This window comes from Coffea arabica, chromosome 6c (assembly GCF_036785885.1).
Source record: "Coffea arabica cultivar ET-39 chromosome 6c, Coffea Arabica ET-39 HiFi, whole genome shotgun sequence".
In the NCBI taxonomy this organism is placed as follows: Eukaryota; Viridiplantae; Streptophyta; class Magnoliopsida; order Gentianales; family Rubiaceae; genus Coffea; species Coffea arabica.
Genome location: NC_092320.1, coordinates 63,383,294 through 63,397,401, shown reverse-complemented (window position 1 = coordinate 63,397,401; position 14,108 = coordinate 63,383,294).

Below are 14,108 nucleotides of genomic sequence, written 5' to 3'. Positions count from 1 at the left end.
AGCCATTAGCGAGGGAAATAGATTCAAACTCCCTTCAACTAGCAACAAGATAAAGTTAATGAAACCGTGATAAGAAATGAAACTAATTTGGAGATAGAATGCTAGTCCTATGGATAAAACTACCAAAGAATATAGCAAAACGCAAGCAACAACGTTGCTGATAATATTCTTCATTCTTGTCATCCAAATCACTTTGCCAACAAGATTTAAAGATGTGAGATATCCCCAAGATAAAAAATTACTTCAGCTTTGTAGCAATGGTCAGTCAAAAAATCAGGTGATAATTCATGAAAATGGATGTTTTCTAAAATTTTGAAACTAACTATAATACCGAAAATAAATTCAACAAAAATGGCACATAGGAAAAATTAGAATTTTATGCAAAAGCAGTAGAGATACCTGATAAAGAGATAATAGTTCATTTCTTGCTCATACGAGTCCCACCTATTCTTTTATGTCTCTACTTCTATTCACTTCTTTTTATTGGTGTTTTAGATAACTTGCACATCTCATAACTATAATGTCATCATTTTTTTTCAATAAATAAAATCACCCCATTTAATTTTCTAATAATAAGAAACTATCATTTTTTAATAAATAAAACACCTCATTTGATTTTCTAATAATAAGAAACTACTTTAGACATGATTAAATTAGTCTTCTAATGATTATTTATTTATTTATTTAAATTTATTGTCATTTAAAAGAATGATTATTCAAAAAAAGTATATATGTAAGTATTTTAGAGTTTTTTTTTGGATTCTCAGGAGTATAATTTTTCTTTTAATGCGCTTATGCAGAACATTCTTTTTTTTTTTAAATTTGTTTAAAGCATGCAAATATTTTATCTTGTTAACTTTTATAATTATGCTAAAGAGTTGGAGTTATTAGTGTCGCATGGATGTTGTGTTGATAGGTGTTTTAGCCAATCCGTAACAATGGGATGGTGATGCATCAATCCTAGCTCAAGTGTTGTAGAACTGCATGCAGTTAAGATGGCATCCAACACATCATGAGGATTTGTAGTAACTACAAATAGTATTAGAAAACTCATAGTAGACAGCAACACACACGATAGCCAGATGGCAGTAATCGGTTCTCCAGACATAACAATGCAATTGAATGCATATCTAGTCATCCCAACCGCCATACATGAAAGCCTCTTCTCTCTAACCCGGTGAATGAAATCTTGTATACGCTTGAACAACAAATCATTAGCGATAGAGAAATAGAATCAAACTCTCTTCAACTAACAACAAGATAAATCTAATGAAACAATGATAAGAAAGGAAATTAACTTGGAGATAGAATGCTAGTCCTATGGGCAAAACTACCAAAGAATATAGCAAAACGCAAGCAACAACGTTGCTGATAATATTATTCATCCTTGCCATCCAAATCACCTTGCCTACAAGATTTAAAGAGGTGAAATAACCCCAAGATAAAAAAGTACTTCACCTTTGTAGCAATGGTTAGTCAAAAAATCAGGTGATAATTCATAAAATAGATATTTTCTAAAATTTTGAAACTAACTATAATAATGAAAACATTTTCAACAAAAATGGCATATAGGAAAAATTAGAATCTTATGCAAAAGCAGTAGAGATATCTGATAAAAGGATAGTAGTTCATTTCTTACTCCTACAAGTCCTACCTATTCTTCTATGTCTCTACTTCTATTCTCTTTTTTTTTATTGGTGTTTTAGATAACTTGCACCTCCCATAACTATAATGTTATCATTTTTTTAATAAATAAAATCACCCCATTTGATTTTCTAGTAATAATAAACTATCATTTTTTTCAATAAATAAAACACCTCTTTTGATTTTCAAATAATAAGAAACTACTTCAAACATTATTAAATTAGTCTTCTAATGATTATTTATTTATTTATTTAGATTTATCGTCATTTAAACGAATGATTATTCAAAAAAGTATATAGGTAAGTATTTTAGAGTTTTTTTTTGAATTATCAGAACTATAATTTTTCTTTTAATACGCTTATGCAGAGTATTCTTTTTTTAAATTTGTCTAAAGCATGCAAAGATTTTGTCTTGTTAACTTCTCTAATTATGCTAAAGAGTTGGAGTTGTTAGGGTCGCATGGATGTTGTGTTGATGGGTATTTTAACCAATCCATGACAATGGGATAGTGATGCATCAATCTTAGCTCAAGTGTTGCAGAACTGCATGCAGCTAAGATGGCATCCAACACATCATGACGATTTGAAATAATTACAAATAGTATCAGAAAACTCATAGTATTCAGCAACACACATGATAGCCAGATGACAGTGATCGATTCCCCAGACACAACAATGCTATTGAACACATCTCTAGTCATCCCAACTGCCATACATGAAAAGGCTCTTCTCTCTAATCCGGTGAATGAAATCTTGTATACGCTTGGACAACAAAATCATTAACGAGAGAAAAATAGAATCAAACTCCCTTCAACTAGCAACAAGATAAAGCTAATGAAACCATCATAAGAAATGAAACTAACTTGGTGGTAGAATGCTAACCCTATGGGCAAAACTATCAAAGAATATAGCAAAATGCAAGCAACAACGTTACTGATAATATTGTTCATCCTTGCCATCCAATTCACTTTGCCTACAATATTTAAAGAGGTGAGATAACCCCAAGATAAAAAAGTACTTCAGCTTTGTAACAATGGTTAGTCAACAAATCCGGTGATAATTCATGAAAATGGATGTTTTCTAAAATTTTGAAACTAACTATAACAATGAAAACATTTTCAACAAAAATGAAAGATAGGAAAAGTTAGAATCTTATGCAAAAGCAGTAGAGATATCTGATAAAAGGGTAGTAGTTCATTTCTTACTCCTACGAGTCTCATCTATTCTTTTATGCCTCAACTTCTATCCTCTTTTTTTATTGGTGTTTTAGATAATTTGCACCTCCCATAACTATAATGTCATCATTTTTTTAATAAATAAAATCACCCATTTAATTTTCTAATAATAAGAAACTACCATTTTTTTCAATAAATAAAACATCTCATTTGATTTTCTAATAATAAGAAACTACTTCAGACATGATTAAATTAGTCTTCTAATGATTATTTATTTAGATTTATCGTCATTTAAACGAATGATTATTCAAAAAAAGTATATATGTAAGTATTTTAGAGTTTTTTTTTGGATTATCAGGACTATAATTTTTCTTTTAATACGCTTATGCAGAACATTCTTTTTTTTAATTTGTCTAAAGCATGCAAAGATTTTGTCTTGTTAACTTCTCTAATTATGCTCAAGAGTTGGAGTTGTTAGTGTCGCGTGGATGTTGTGTTGATAGGTATTTTAGCCAATCCGAGACAATGGGATGCTGATGCATCAATCCTAGCTCAAGTGTTGTAGAACTGCATGCAGCTAAGATGGCATCCAACAAATCACGCCCTTTATAGCAAAACTACCAAAGAATATAGCAAAACGCAAGCAACAATGTTGCTGATAATATTTTTCATCCTTGCCATCCAAATCACTTTGCCAACAAGATTTAAAGAGGTGAGGTAACCCCAAGATAAAAAAGTACTTCAGCTTTGTAGCAATGGTTAGTCAAAAAATTAGGTGATAATTCATAAAAATAGATATTTTCTAAAATTTTGAAACTAACTATAATAACGAAAATATTTTCAACAAAAATGGCAGATAGGAAAAATTAGAATTTTATGCAAAAGCAGTAGAGATACCTGATAAAGAGGTAATAGTTCATTTCTTACTCCTATGAGTCCCCTATTCTTTTATGCCTCTACTTCTATTCTCTTTTTTTTAATTGGTGTTTTAGATAACTTGCACATCCCATAACTATAATGTCATCATTTTTTTCAATAAATAAAATCACACCATTTAATTTTCTAATAATAAGAAACTATCATATTTTTCAATAAATAAAACACCTCATTTGATTTTCTAATAATAAGAAACTACTTTAGACATGATTAAATTAGTCTTCTAATGATTATTTATTTATTTATTTAGATTTATCGTCATTTAAACGAATGATTATTCAAAAAAAGTATATATGTAAATATTTTAGAGTTTTTTTTTGAATTATCAGGATTATAATTTTTCTTTTAATACGCTTATGCAGAACATTTTTTTTTTAATTTGTCTAAAGCATGCAAAGATTTTGTCTTGTTAACCTCTCTAATTATGCTAGAGAGTTGGAGTTGTTAATGTCGCATGGATGTTGTGTTGATAGGTATTTTAGCCAATCCGTGACAATGGGATAGTGATGAATCAATCCTAGTTCAAGTGTTGTAGAACTGCATGCAGCTAAGATGGCATCCAACACACCATGAAAATTTGTAGTAACTATAAATAGTATCAGAAAACTCATAGTAGACAGCAAAACACACGATAGCCAGATGGCAATTATCGGTTCTCCAGACACAACAATGCTATTGAACGCATATATAGTCATCCCATCTGCCATACATGGAAGTCTTTTCTCTCTAACCAGGTGAATGAAATCTTGTATACATTTGGACAACAAAACCATTAGCGATAAAGGAATAGAATCAAACTGTCTTCAACTAGCAACAAGATAAAGCTAATGAAACCATGATAAGAAAGGAAACTAACTTTGAGGTAGAATGCTAGCCCTATGGGCAAAACTGCCAAAGAGTATAATAAAACGCAAGCAACAATGTTGCTGATAATATTATTCATCGTTGCCATCCAAATCGCCTTGCCTACAAGATTTAAAGAGGTGAGATAACCCCAAAATAAAAAAGTATCCAACTTTATAGCATTGGTTAGTCAAAAAATCAGGTGCTAATTCATGAAAATGGATGTTTTCTAAAATTTTGAAACTAACTATAATAATGAAAACATTTTCAACAAAAATGGCAGATAGGAAAAATTAGAATCTTATACAAAAGAAGTAGAGATACCTGATAAAGGGGTAGTAGTTCATTTCTTACTCCTACAAGTCCCACCTATTCTTCTATGGCTCTACTTCTATTCTCTTTTTTTTATTGGTGTTTTAGATAATTTGCACCTCCCATAACTATAATGTTATCATTTTTTTCCAATAAATAAAATCACCCCATTTAATTTTCTAATAATAAGAAACTATCATTTTTTTCAATAAATAAAACACCTCTTTTGATTTTCGAATAATAAGAAACTGCTTCAAAAATGATTAAATTAGTCTTCTAATGATTATTTATTTATTTATTTAGATTTATCGTCATTTAAATGAATGATTATTCAAAAAAAGTATATAGGTAAGTATTTTAGAGTTTTTTTTGAATTATCAGGACTAAAATTTTTCTTTTAATGCGCTTTTGCAGAACATTCTTTTTTTTTTAATTTGTCTAAAGCATGCAAAGATTTTGTCTTATTAACTTCTCTAATTATGCTAAAGAGTTGGAGTTTTGTTCGATACAGCATTTTTACAACTGATCCTATACTTAGGGGGGGAAGAAGGAAATAGGGATTGACCCAACTATGAGAACTAAACTGCCTGTGAAAATATTTTAAAAAATTCTGAACCCCTTACCCACACCTAAGGAGGATAAAATCTTGATGGCCAACTAAACGCTAAAGAGTTGGTTGAAAAAAGGCAATCTAATAAGGCACTCAATGCAATTGTTTTAGGAGCTTGGAAGGTCAAAAAGCTGGTTCCCGTGGCTCAAAGTCTCAGGTATATGTCCAATACTTCTTTTGGCTTTTAATGTGATTTGTATTCCTCTATCAATCTTTTGAACCAGCTTGAAAAATGTCTTGTAATTTTACTTATCTCCATTGTAATCTCATAATTCTTACATGCATGGCTAGTGTTTTATCTACAATTGCAATATGATATTTACAATGTTTGCTTGTTCTTTCCTAACATTATGGCCCCGTTTGAAAGGTGAATTTTTTAGATGTTTGTCTAAAACTTAACTGTAAGTTACTGTAGAAGTTTTTTAAAAAATTTTTGAAGTGTATTTTTTTTTAATATATTTTGAAATGTATAGTTTAAAAACTTTGAAAAGTTTTTTGAGATTACTATAGCTAAAATTTTTAAAAAATTTGTAGCAGACAAACTTGGCAAAAAACTTGACTTCCAAACAAGGCCTATATTGTGTTACAGGTCATTATGTTCCTAGTAGTATCGCTAATATTGCGATAGAAACTGGATGTTCTGGTTTCTATATTGTCAATTCGGAAGGATAATTCAAGGTACCATGGTAAAAGTAAGCTTCCAGTCTTTATGTGGATGACTATGCAGGTAAAATAGATGACAATGCCTAAGTTGTTTGCAACTAAATGTTTTCATAAATGATATGCTTTGTCATATGTTATTTTAACTATGCATTTGATGCCAAAGGTTCTCTGTGTAGGCAGCCCAAGGAGATCTTACGCTGGGGTTGTACATATGGGCACCTACCTCTCTTGGGTATGAAATCAAATCCAAGTCCAGAGAGCAAGGAATTGATTTTAAGTGCCTTAGGATAGGATACATAGTAGATGAATAGAATTTCCGCTCTAGCACTAGTTATCATTAATCCCCTCCAAAAAAAAGGAAGAAGAAGAAGAAACGCATAAATAGATATTACTAGCTAAAATGCCTGTGCAGGTAGAGGAGGAGCAAATAATTTGAGTGGTAAGTGTAAGTGTACCTTTCTCAAATTACGAAAAAAGTAAAAAGTAAAACTGTTACAAGGATTTATGATTAGACAGATGCTAAATTAAAATAAATCAATTTTTCATATGAAAAAGCATGCCTATATAGGAAGATTTTAAGGCACACTTTGGAAAATGAACTTTTAATTCTACTATTCTATGCTTTGTAAATAAGCAATACTAAGTGATTGAATAAAAAATAGTATGCTAAAATAACAAAAATTGAAAAATCAATGATAAGGATTTATTTTATGTATTTTTTAAGTGCATTTTATTAGTTGATTTTGGTTTGATTATTTAGTTTTATAACTAAAATAAATAGGTTTTGGTAAAAATATACATTGTTTGGTAAAAAGTGGCTATTATTGCATTTCTATTGATTTTAGTGATAAAAACTTCATTTTTATGCAGGTTTAATGATTCAATCACCAAAGGATGTCAAGTGAGGTGAAAAATAGATAATTGGCGATGAATTCAAGTGGTTAAAAGAGAAATGAAGTGAAAAACGTTCAAAGTGAGGAAATGCAATTCAAGATAGTTTTGACACTCTTCGGTATTTCGACTATATCTGGAGCTACACTTACCGAATTGATGTGATCTTAATACCATTTTAAAGCTAAGAAAGAGACCTACAATTGTTATGAAGACATCGAAATCCAATTCTACTGTTTTCATGCACAAAAAGTTGGAATACAAAAGTTGCATTCTGTGGTCGAAAATTGAAATAGGGGTTTGACCAGGTGATAGTATTTTGATCATATCTCAAGCTACAAAGCTCCGATTTGGATGATTCTTGAAGAATTATAAAGCTAACTCAAAGGGCTACAACTTTTGTGTTTTGCACAAAAGGTAGTTCAGCCTTCATCATAGAGAAAATAATAGTTGAATCAAGGCCAAGTTGAAAACGTGAGTTGATGCCACATTTTGTGTAGTCGCGTTTTGTAGCCGAAAATCTGCAATTTGCTCAACCATTTCTCTTGTGTTCAGACTACTTTGCAGCTATAAGTTGCAAGGGAATTCGGTGCACATGCTTCAGAAGACAAAAGGGCAGACAATATGGCTTATTTTCAAGTCAAAAACATTGGTTATTGACTATCCTAACAAAGTTGAGATTTAGGAATCAAAAGGTGAAATTTGACTTGGAAAAATGGAGCTCTTGAGCGGTTTTTATGCAGAAACATTGGGAGAGGTCAAGACGACACCATACGTAGGGAGTTTTCATCTGGTAACATTTTTTCTCTAGCTAGAAGTTCTTGAGGAAGCAATTGGAGACTCATCTTGTAATCATCTTGTACAAAAACATAGCAGAAATTTGAGAGTTTCATCATTAATTGGCTAAGCTTTCTTTTATCTTCTTGTAATTGTACTTTATGATGTTTTGCATTAATAAACTTGTGAGTTTGATTTTTATTTCATTCATGAGTAGCTAATTTTCTTTATCTAGCGAGTAGATGAAACTTATGGCTAAATAATATGAATTGAATGTGATTTACACTTGTTATATCTTGTATTAATTTGTCTATTTGTGTAATTATAATTACTTGTTGTTGTATGATCACCAATAGTATGTTCATAGTTGTTATTAGTCAATGAGAATTGATAGTAACAATGGAAAAACATGAGTAGAGCTTAAGTTGTATGTTCATGAAAATAGAGATACACTTAAGTGGATTTTTCAGCATTTCATGAAGGAAAACAGAGTAGAACTAGTATTTCACCATGAAAATAGGGGAAACTACATTGCTCTAGGCCATTTCATCGTGAGAATGAGATTTGGTAATATTGGAAATGAATCCCTGGTTAAATAAGAAAAAAAATAACAAGAGGTAAATCTATTCATTTGTGTTGTTTATGCCATAAGTGGAATCTACATTCCTAGATTCAATCTTTAATGAAATTTCTCCATTTGCATTTAACATTGATTAAACCAAATTTGTAGATAATAGCAGCATTATAATTTTCTTACTCAGATTTATTGTAAGTCTAAATAATAGAGAAAAATAAGGGCTTAGTACTTGTTTAATTTGCTTCTCGTGGGATCGACCCGATACATACCCTACATTATGATTTCGGCCTGTATACTTGCAGTCAACGGATATAAAATCAAATTTAAACTTGCATTGATATAAAAATCCCGTCAATCAATATACTCAAAAATGATACCTGAAAATGCCTCAGCGAATACTTAAAAAAATTACATAAATCCATTCGTCGGTTATTAAAACTCACTGTGGTGCCACACGAGTACACCATTGTTATCATGCAAGGAGACAAGACTTGCATCGTGAACGGGTGCCCCTAGAAGGAGCTCTCCATCAACTTGAGAAAAGCTTGAGGAAGGGTGAGCCAACATTCACGACTATACTTCGTGAGGAAGACCTTCTAACTTTTAAGCCAAAAGCAAAAGTGTAGATTCTGCACGAAATCTAGAAGGTCCTTGAGGAATTCCAGGATGTGATATCTGATGACTTGCCAAAGAGATTTCCTCCAAGATGCACTGTGAATCATATCGTCGAGCTAGTCGAAGGTGCTAAATACGTCTTCCAATTGCCCTATTGGATGTATCTTAAAGAACTTGAGGAGTTATGGAGACAGCTAAAGGAGCTTTTGGTGGTCTATCTCATAATGCCATCTAAGAGCCCGTATACAGTGCCTATTCTCTTTTAGCAGAAAAAGGACAAAATCTTGCATATATGCAACAACTATCGAGTTCTTAACAAGACAATGATCAAGAACAAGTATCCCGTTCTCTTAATTGCGAATTTGTTGGACTGCCTTTGACTGAGCAAGATTTTTTTCAAATTAGATCTATGCAATGGTTATTATCAAATATGATTCAAGAAGGGAAATGTGCTGAAATGGCCATCACTATGAGATATGGGTCGTATAAATTCAGGATGATACCGTTTGATCTAACTAATGCACCAACTAGGTTTTGCAACCTCTTGCAAGAGATGTTGAAGGATTTTCTTGACAAGTTCGTCGTGAAATGCCTCGACGACATAGTCGTGTATAGTACTAGCATGGAGAAGCACATTGTGCACTTGAGGCAGGTGCTTATTGTGCTTCAGGCCAATCAACTACACATGAAAAAGGAGAAATACGGGTTTGGATTGCCTGACGTCTCCTCCTTAGGTCATATCATAGGGTACTAAAGAATCTGGATGAACTCACAAAAGATTAAGGTGATCATGGATTAGAAGGTACCAATGACGCCAACAGAGTTACCGTCATTCGACCACCCTTGATTGACTTATTACGAATAGGAAAGATGTGGAGTTGGATGCCCACATGCCAAGCCGTATTTGGAGTTTTGAAGAATGCAGTGATGAAAGAATCAGTTTTAGCACTACCAGTCTTTGGCAAGCCATTTGAAGTGCATATCGACGCATCCAACTTGATTGTAGGTGGGATCTTAATGTAAGAGAGTCATCTTATTGTTTACGAGAGCCACAAGTTGAGCGATGTGGAAAAATAGTGGGCGACTCATGAAAAGGAAATCTTTGCGGTCGTGTATTGTTTGAGAATATGCGAACATTATCTTAAAGTTGCCATACTGTTCAAGATCAAGACGAACAATCGAGCGATGAGTTACTATCAATCGTAAACAAAACTTACAAGCAAACATTTAGGGTAGATGGACTACCTAACGGAATTCAAGTACGATTTGGGGTACAATCCGGGCAAGACTAATGTAGTGGCCGATGCTTTTAGCTGCAGGACTGCTGTCACGCCCACTTACATGACTGAGACATCTTTTAAAGCGTATTAAAGAGGTGTTTCAACAAGACCCACAAGCCCAAGAGTTTAAGAAACAGGTAAAAGAAAACAAGACAAGAAGGTTTTGGCTTGAGGACGGGGTCTTCTATGCCAAGAGCTAATACATATATGTATCGGATTGAAATCACTTGAGGAGAGAGATTTTGAAGAAGTGTTATGATACTCAGTACGTTGGTCACTCGGGGACACATCACACGTTGTTTCTTGCGCAAGAATGATACCACTGGCTTAACCTGAAGGACGACGTCGATACGTACATGAGAATTTGTCTTGTGTGCTAGCAAGATAAGGTGAAAAATGAACTGCTCTCTGGACTTCTACAACCGTTGCAAGTCCCAGTAAGTGTATAGGAGAACATCTTCATGAACTCTATCATAGAGCTACCGAGGTCGAAAAGGTGCATGAGCATATTTATGATCATGGACTATTTGTTCAAATATACTATGTTCATTCCCGTCCCAAAGGAGTGCATGGCAGAGGTAACGGTAGAACTCTTCATAAGACACATTGTCAAGTATTGGGACTTGTCAGCATTTATAGTGAGTGACCAAGACTCATGATTTATGGATAGGTTCTAGACAAAACTCTTCCATTTGTTAGGATCGGAGTTCAACATGTTAACAATGATGCATCCGTAAATAGATGGGCAAACGAAACAAGTCAATAATATGTTGAAAGTGTACCTCCGATACTATGTGGCTATGAATCAAACCGACTGGGCAAAGTTGTTAAATGCTGCCCAATTTTGCTTCAACCTACAACAGAAGAAAGTACCAACAAAAGTCCAATCGAGATCGTGCTAGATTTTCAGTCGACGACTCCCAAGGACATTGTTGGTGGTCACGGTCCAAATCCTCCCACATTTAAGTTTGCTTAGGATTGGCAAGAACGAGCAAAAATAACTAAATTGTAATTAGAAAAGGCTCAACAATGGATGAAGAAGAGGACTGATCGTATACATACATTCCATGAGTTTAAGGAGGGAGACCAAACGCTAGTGAAATTCTACCAATACGAATGCATTTGTGAGGTGCATAAGGGTCTCATGAGACGATATGAAGAACCGTTTACCATACTAAAGAAGATTGAAAATGCTACATATAAAGTGGAGTTACACAAATTTATATCCCAACTTTACCCAATCTTTCATGTTAGTCTACTCAAGATGTTCCATAAGAACCCACATGACTCATCTACCGACGTGTCAGCGAGAGCACTTGCAGGTGTTAGGGATGAGTACGACAAGATCATAGAGAAGATTCTAACTGGTCGTGCTGTCTAACAGAAGAACCGTGCTCCAATAAAGAAGTACTTGGTGCGCTGGCATGGTCTACCTAAATCCAAAACAAGTTCAAAATCGGCTGCAAAATTATGCTAGTTCAAGAAGCTCATACGTGGATATGAAACAAGCTAACGGCCATCAGAGATGATACCTTGTTCAAGTAAGGAAGTATGAGGCGGTCCACACATGTCTGTCTCACAATCAACCAAACATGCATTAATGCCTATAAGAAAATCATGAAAAATTAGGATCGATAATAGAAGTATAGTCTAGTTAAAGAAATGAATGGGAAGCCATAAAGGCTAGAGCCAATGCTTAGAGGTTTCTTGAAATGTTTTGATAGTATTTCAAAGTGTTTTAGGCCACTCAAGAGTCTTGGCGAATAATTTAAAATTTGTATATAAGAGTCTTACCTTGTATAAAATGTTCTAGAGACTGAGTGTAGAGAATTGGTGTGTAGAAGTTTCTAGAACTTTATAAAGACTTTTTGACTTGTCTATAAATAGGCAAAACCTCTTCATTTGTAAACACATTGTATAATCTTTTGAGTACAATACAAGAGTTTTCCTTAACCTTCAACCTTTCTTTTCTTATTTCTTTCATTTCCGCACAATCGTGTATTTGAGAGTTAAGTTGAACTAGCAATCGTTTATAAATTAAGTCTTCAAACTTGTTAGTGTCACATGAACGTTGTTATGTTAATAGGGATTTTAGCCAATCCGTGACAATGGGACGGTGGTGCATCAATTCAAGCTCAAGTGTTGTAGAACTACGCGTAGCTAAGATGGCATCCAACACATGATGAAGATATGTAGCAACTGCAAATAGTATCAAAAAACTCAAAGTAGACACCAATACACACGGCAGCCAAATGACGGTGGTCGGGTCTCCAGACATAATAATGCTATTGAACGCATATATAGTCATTCCGGCCACCATACATGGAAGTCTTTTCTCTCTAACCTGATGAATGAAATCTTGTATACGCTCGGACAACAAAGCCATCAACGAGAGAAACAAAATTAAACTCCCTACGACTAGCAACAAGATAAAGCTAATGAAACCATAATAAGAAGGAAACTAACCTGGAGGTAGAATGCTAGCCTTATGGCAAAACTATCAAAGAATACAGCAAAACCCAAGCAACAATGTTGCTGATAATATTCTTCATCCTTACCATCCAAATCACCTTGCCTACAAAGATTTAAAGAGGTGAGATAACCTCAAGAAAAAAAGTACTCCAACTTTGTAGCAATGGTCAATCAAAAAATCAGGTGATAATTCATTGAAATAGATGTTTTCTAAAATTTTGAGCGTCGGAAAAAATCTATCGTTCCATATATTTAGATAAACTAGCTATAATAATGAAAATATCTTCAACAAAAATGGCGGATAGCAAAAGTTAGAATCTTATGCAGAAGCAATAGAGATACCTAATACAAGTAGAGAGAGACGAGGAGGGGAAGAAGGAAAATCCTTTTAGGGAAGAAAGGAGCAGGAGAAAGAGCGAGTATAGAGGGAGAATTGGAGTGAGTACGAAGTGGTCAGTACGTACGTACTGGCCGAGTATCGTAGTGGTGGGGGTAGATGGTCAGCAGTCCATTTCTCACTCCTACGAGTTCCACCTGTTCTTCTGTGCCACTACTTCTATTCTCTTTTTTTTTATTGGTGCTTTAGATAACTTGCACCTCCTGTCACTATTATGTCTTGTCTTGTTAACTTCTCTAATTATGCTAAAGAGTTGGATTTTTTTAATACAATATTTTTACAGCTAATCCGATACTTGGGGAGAGAGGGGGGGAAGGAGGGAATAGGGATGGACACAAATATGAGAACTACTACCTATGAAAATATTCTAAGAAATTCTGAACCCCTTACCTATATCCAACGGGGATAAAATCCTGATGGTCAACTAAGCACTAAAGAGTTGGTGGCCAACTGAGGGCTAAAATGTTGGTTGAATGAAGAAAATCTATAAAATCAACTATTTCTAAAGTAGTTGGCCACTAAAAAATTTTTAAAACTCTATTTCGATGTAGGTCAAGAAATCGAATATTTTGACTTGCATTTTAAAAATTCAAGATTTTCTGGAATGTTCCATCAACGGGTGCCTATACACTCGTTTGAACCGATGGTGATTCAATCCCCGTCGAGTTCCCCTTTAGCCCCTTTGAGTCTCCTATCCCCCTAGTATAGAATAGAAGTAAGCGTAAAATAAAATCTATCGTCTCCGACATAATTATAAAGAATAGGAGTGAGTTGAACGAAAAGAATCTATAAAGGAACTCAACATAATTATTAAAACTACGATAATACAAAATCTCTCGACAGACAATTTTGCTTTTCAAAGACTGTTATTGTGCTACATCACCAAGTTGGTGACCCGGTTAATTTGCTTGTGGATG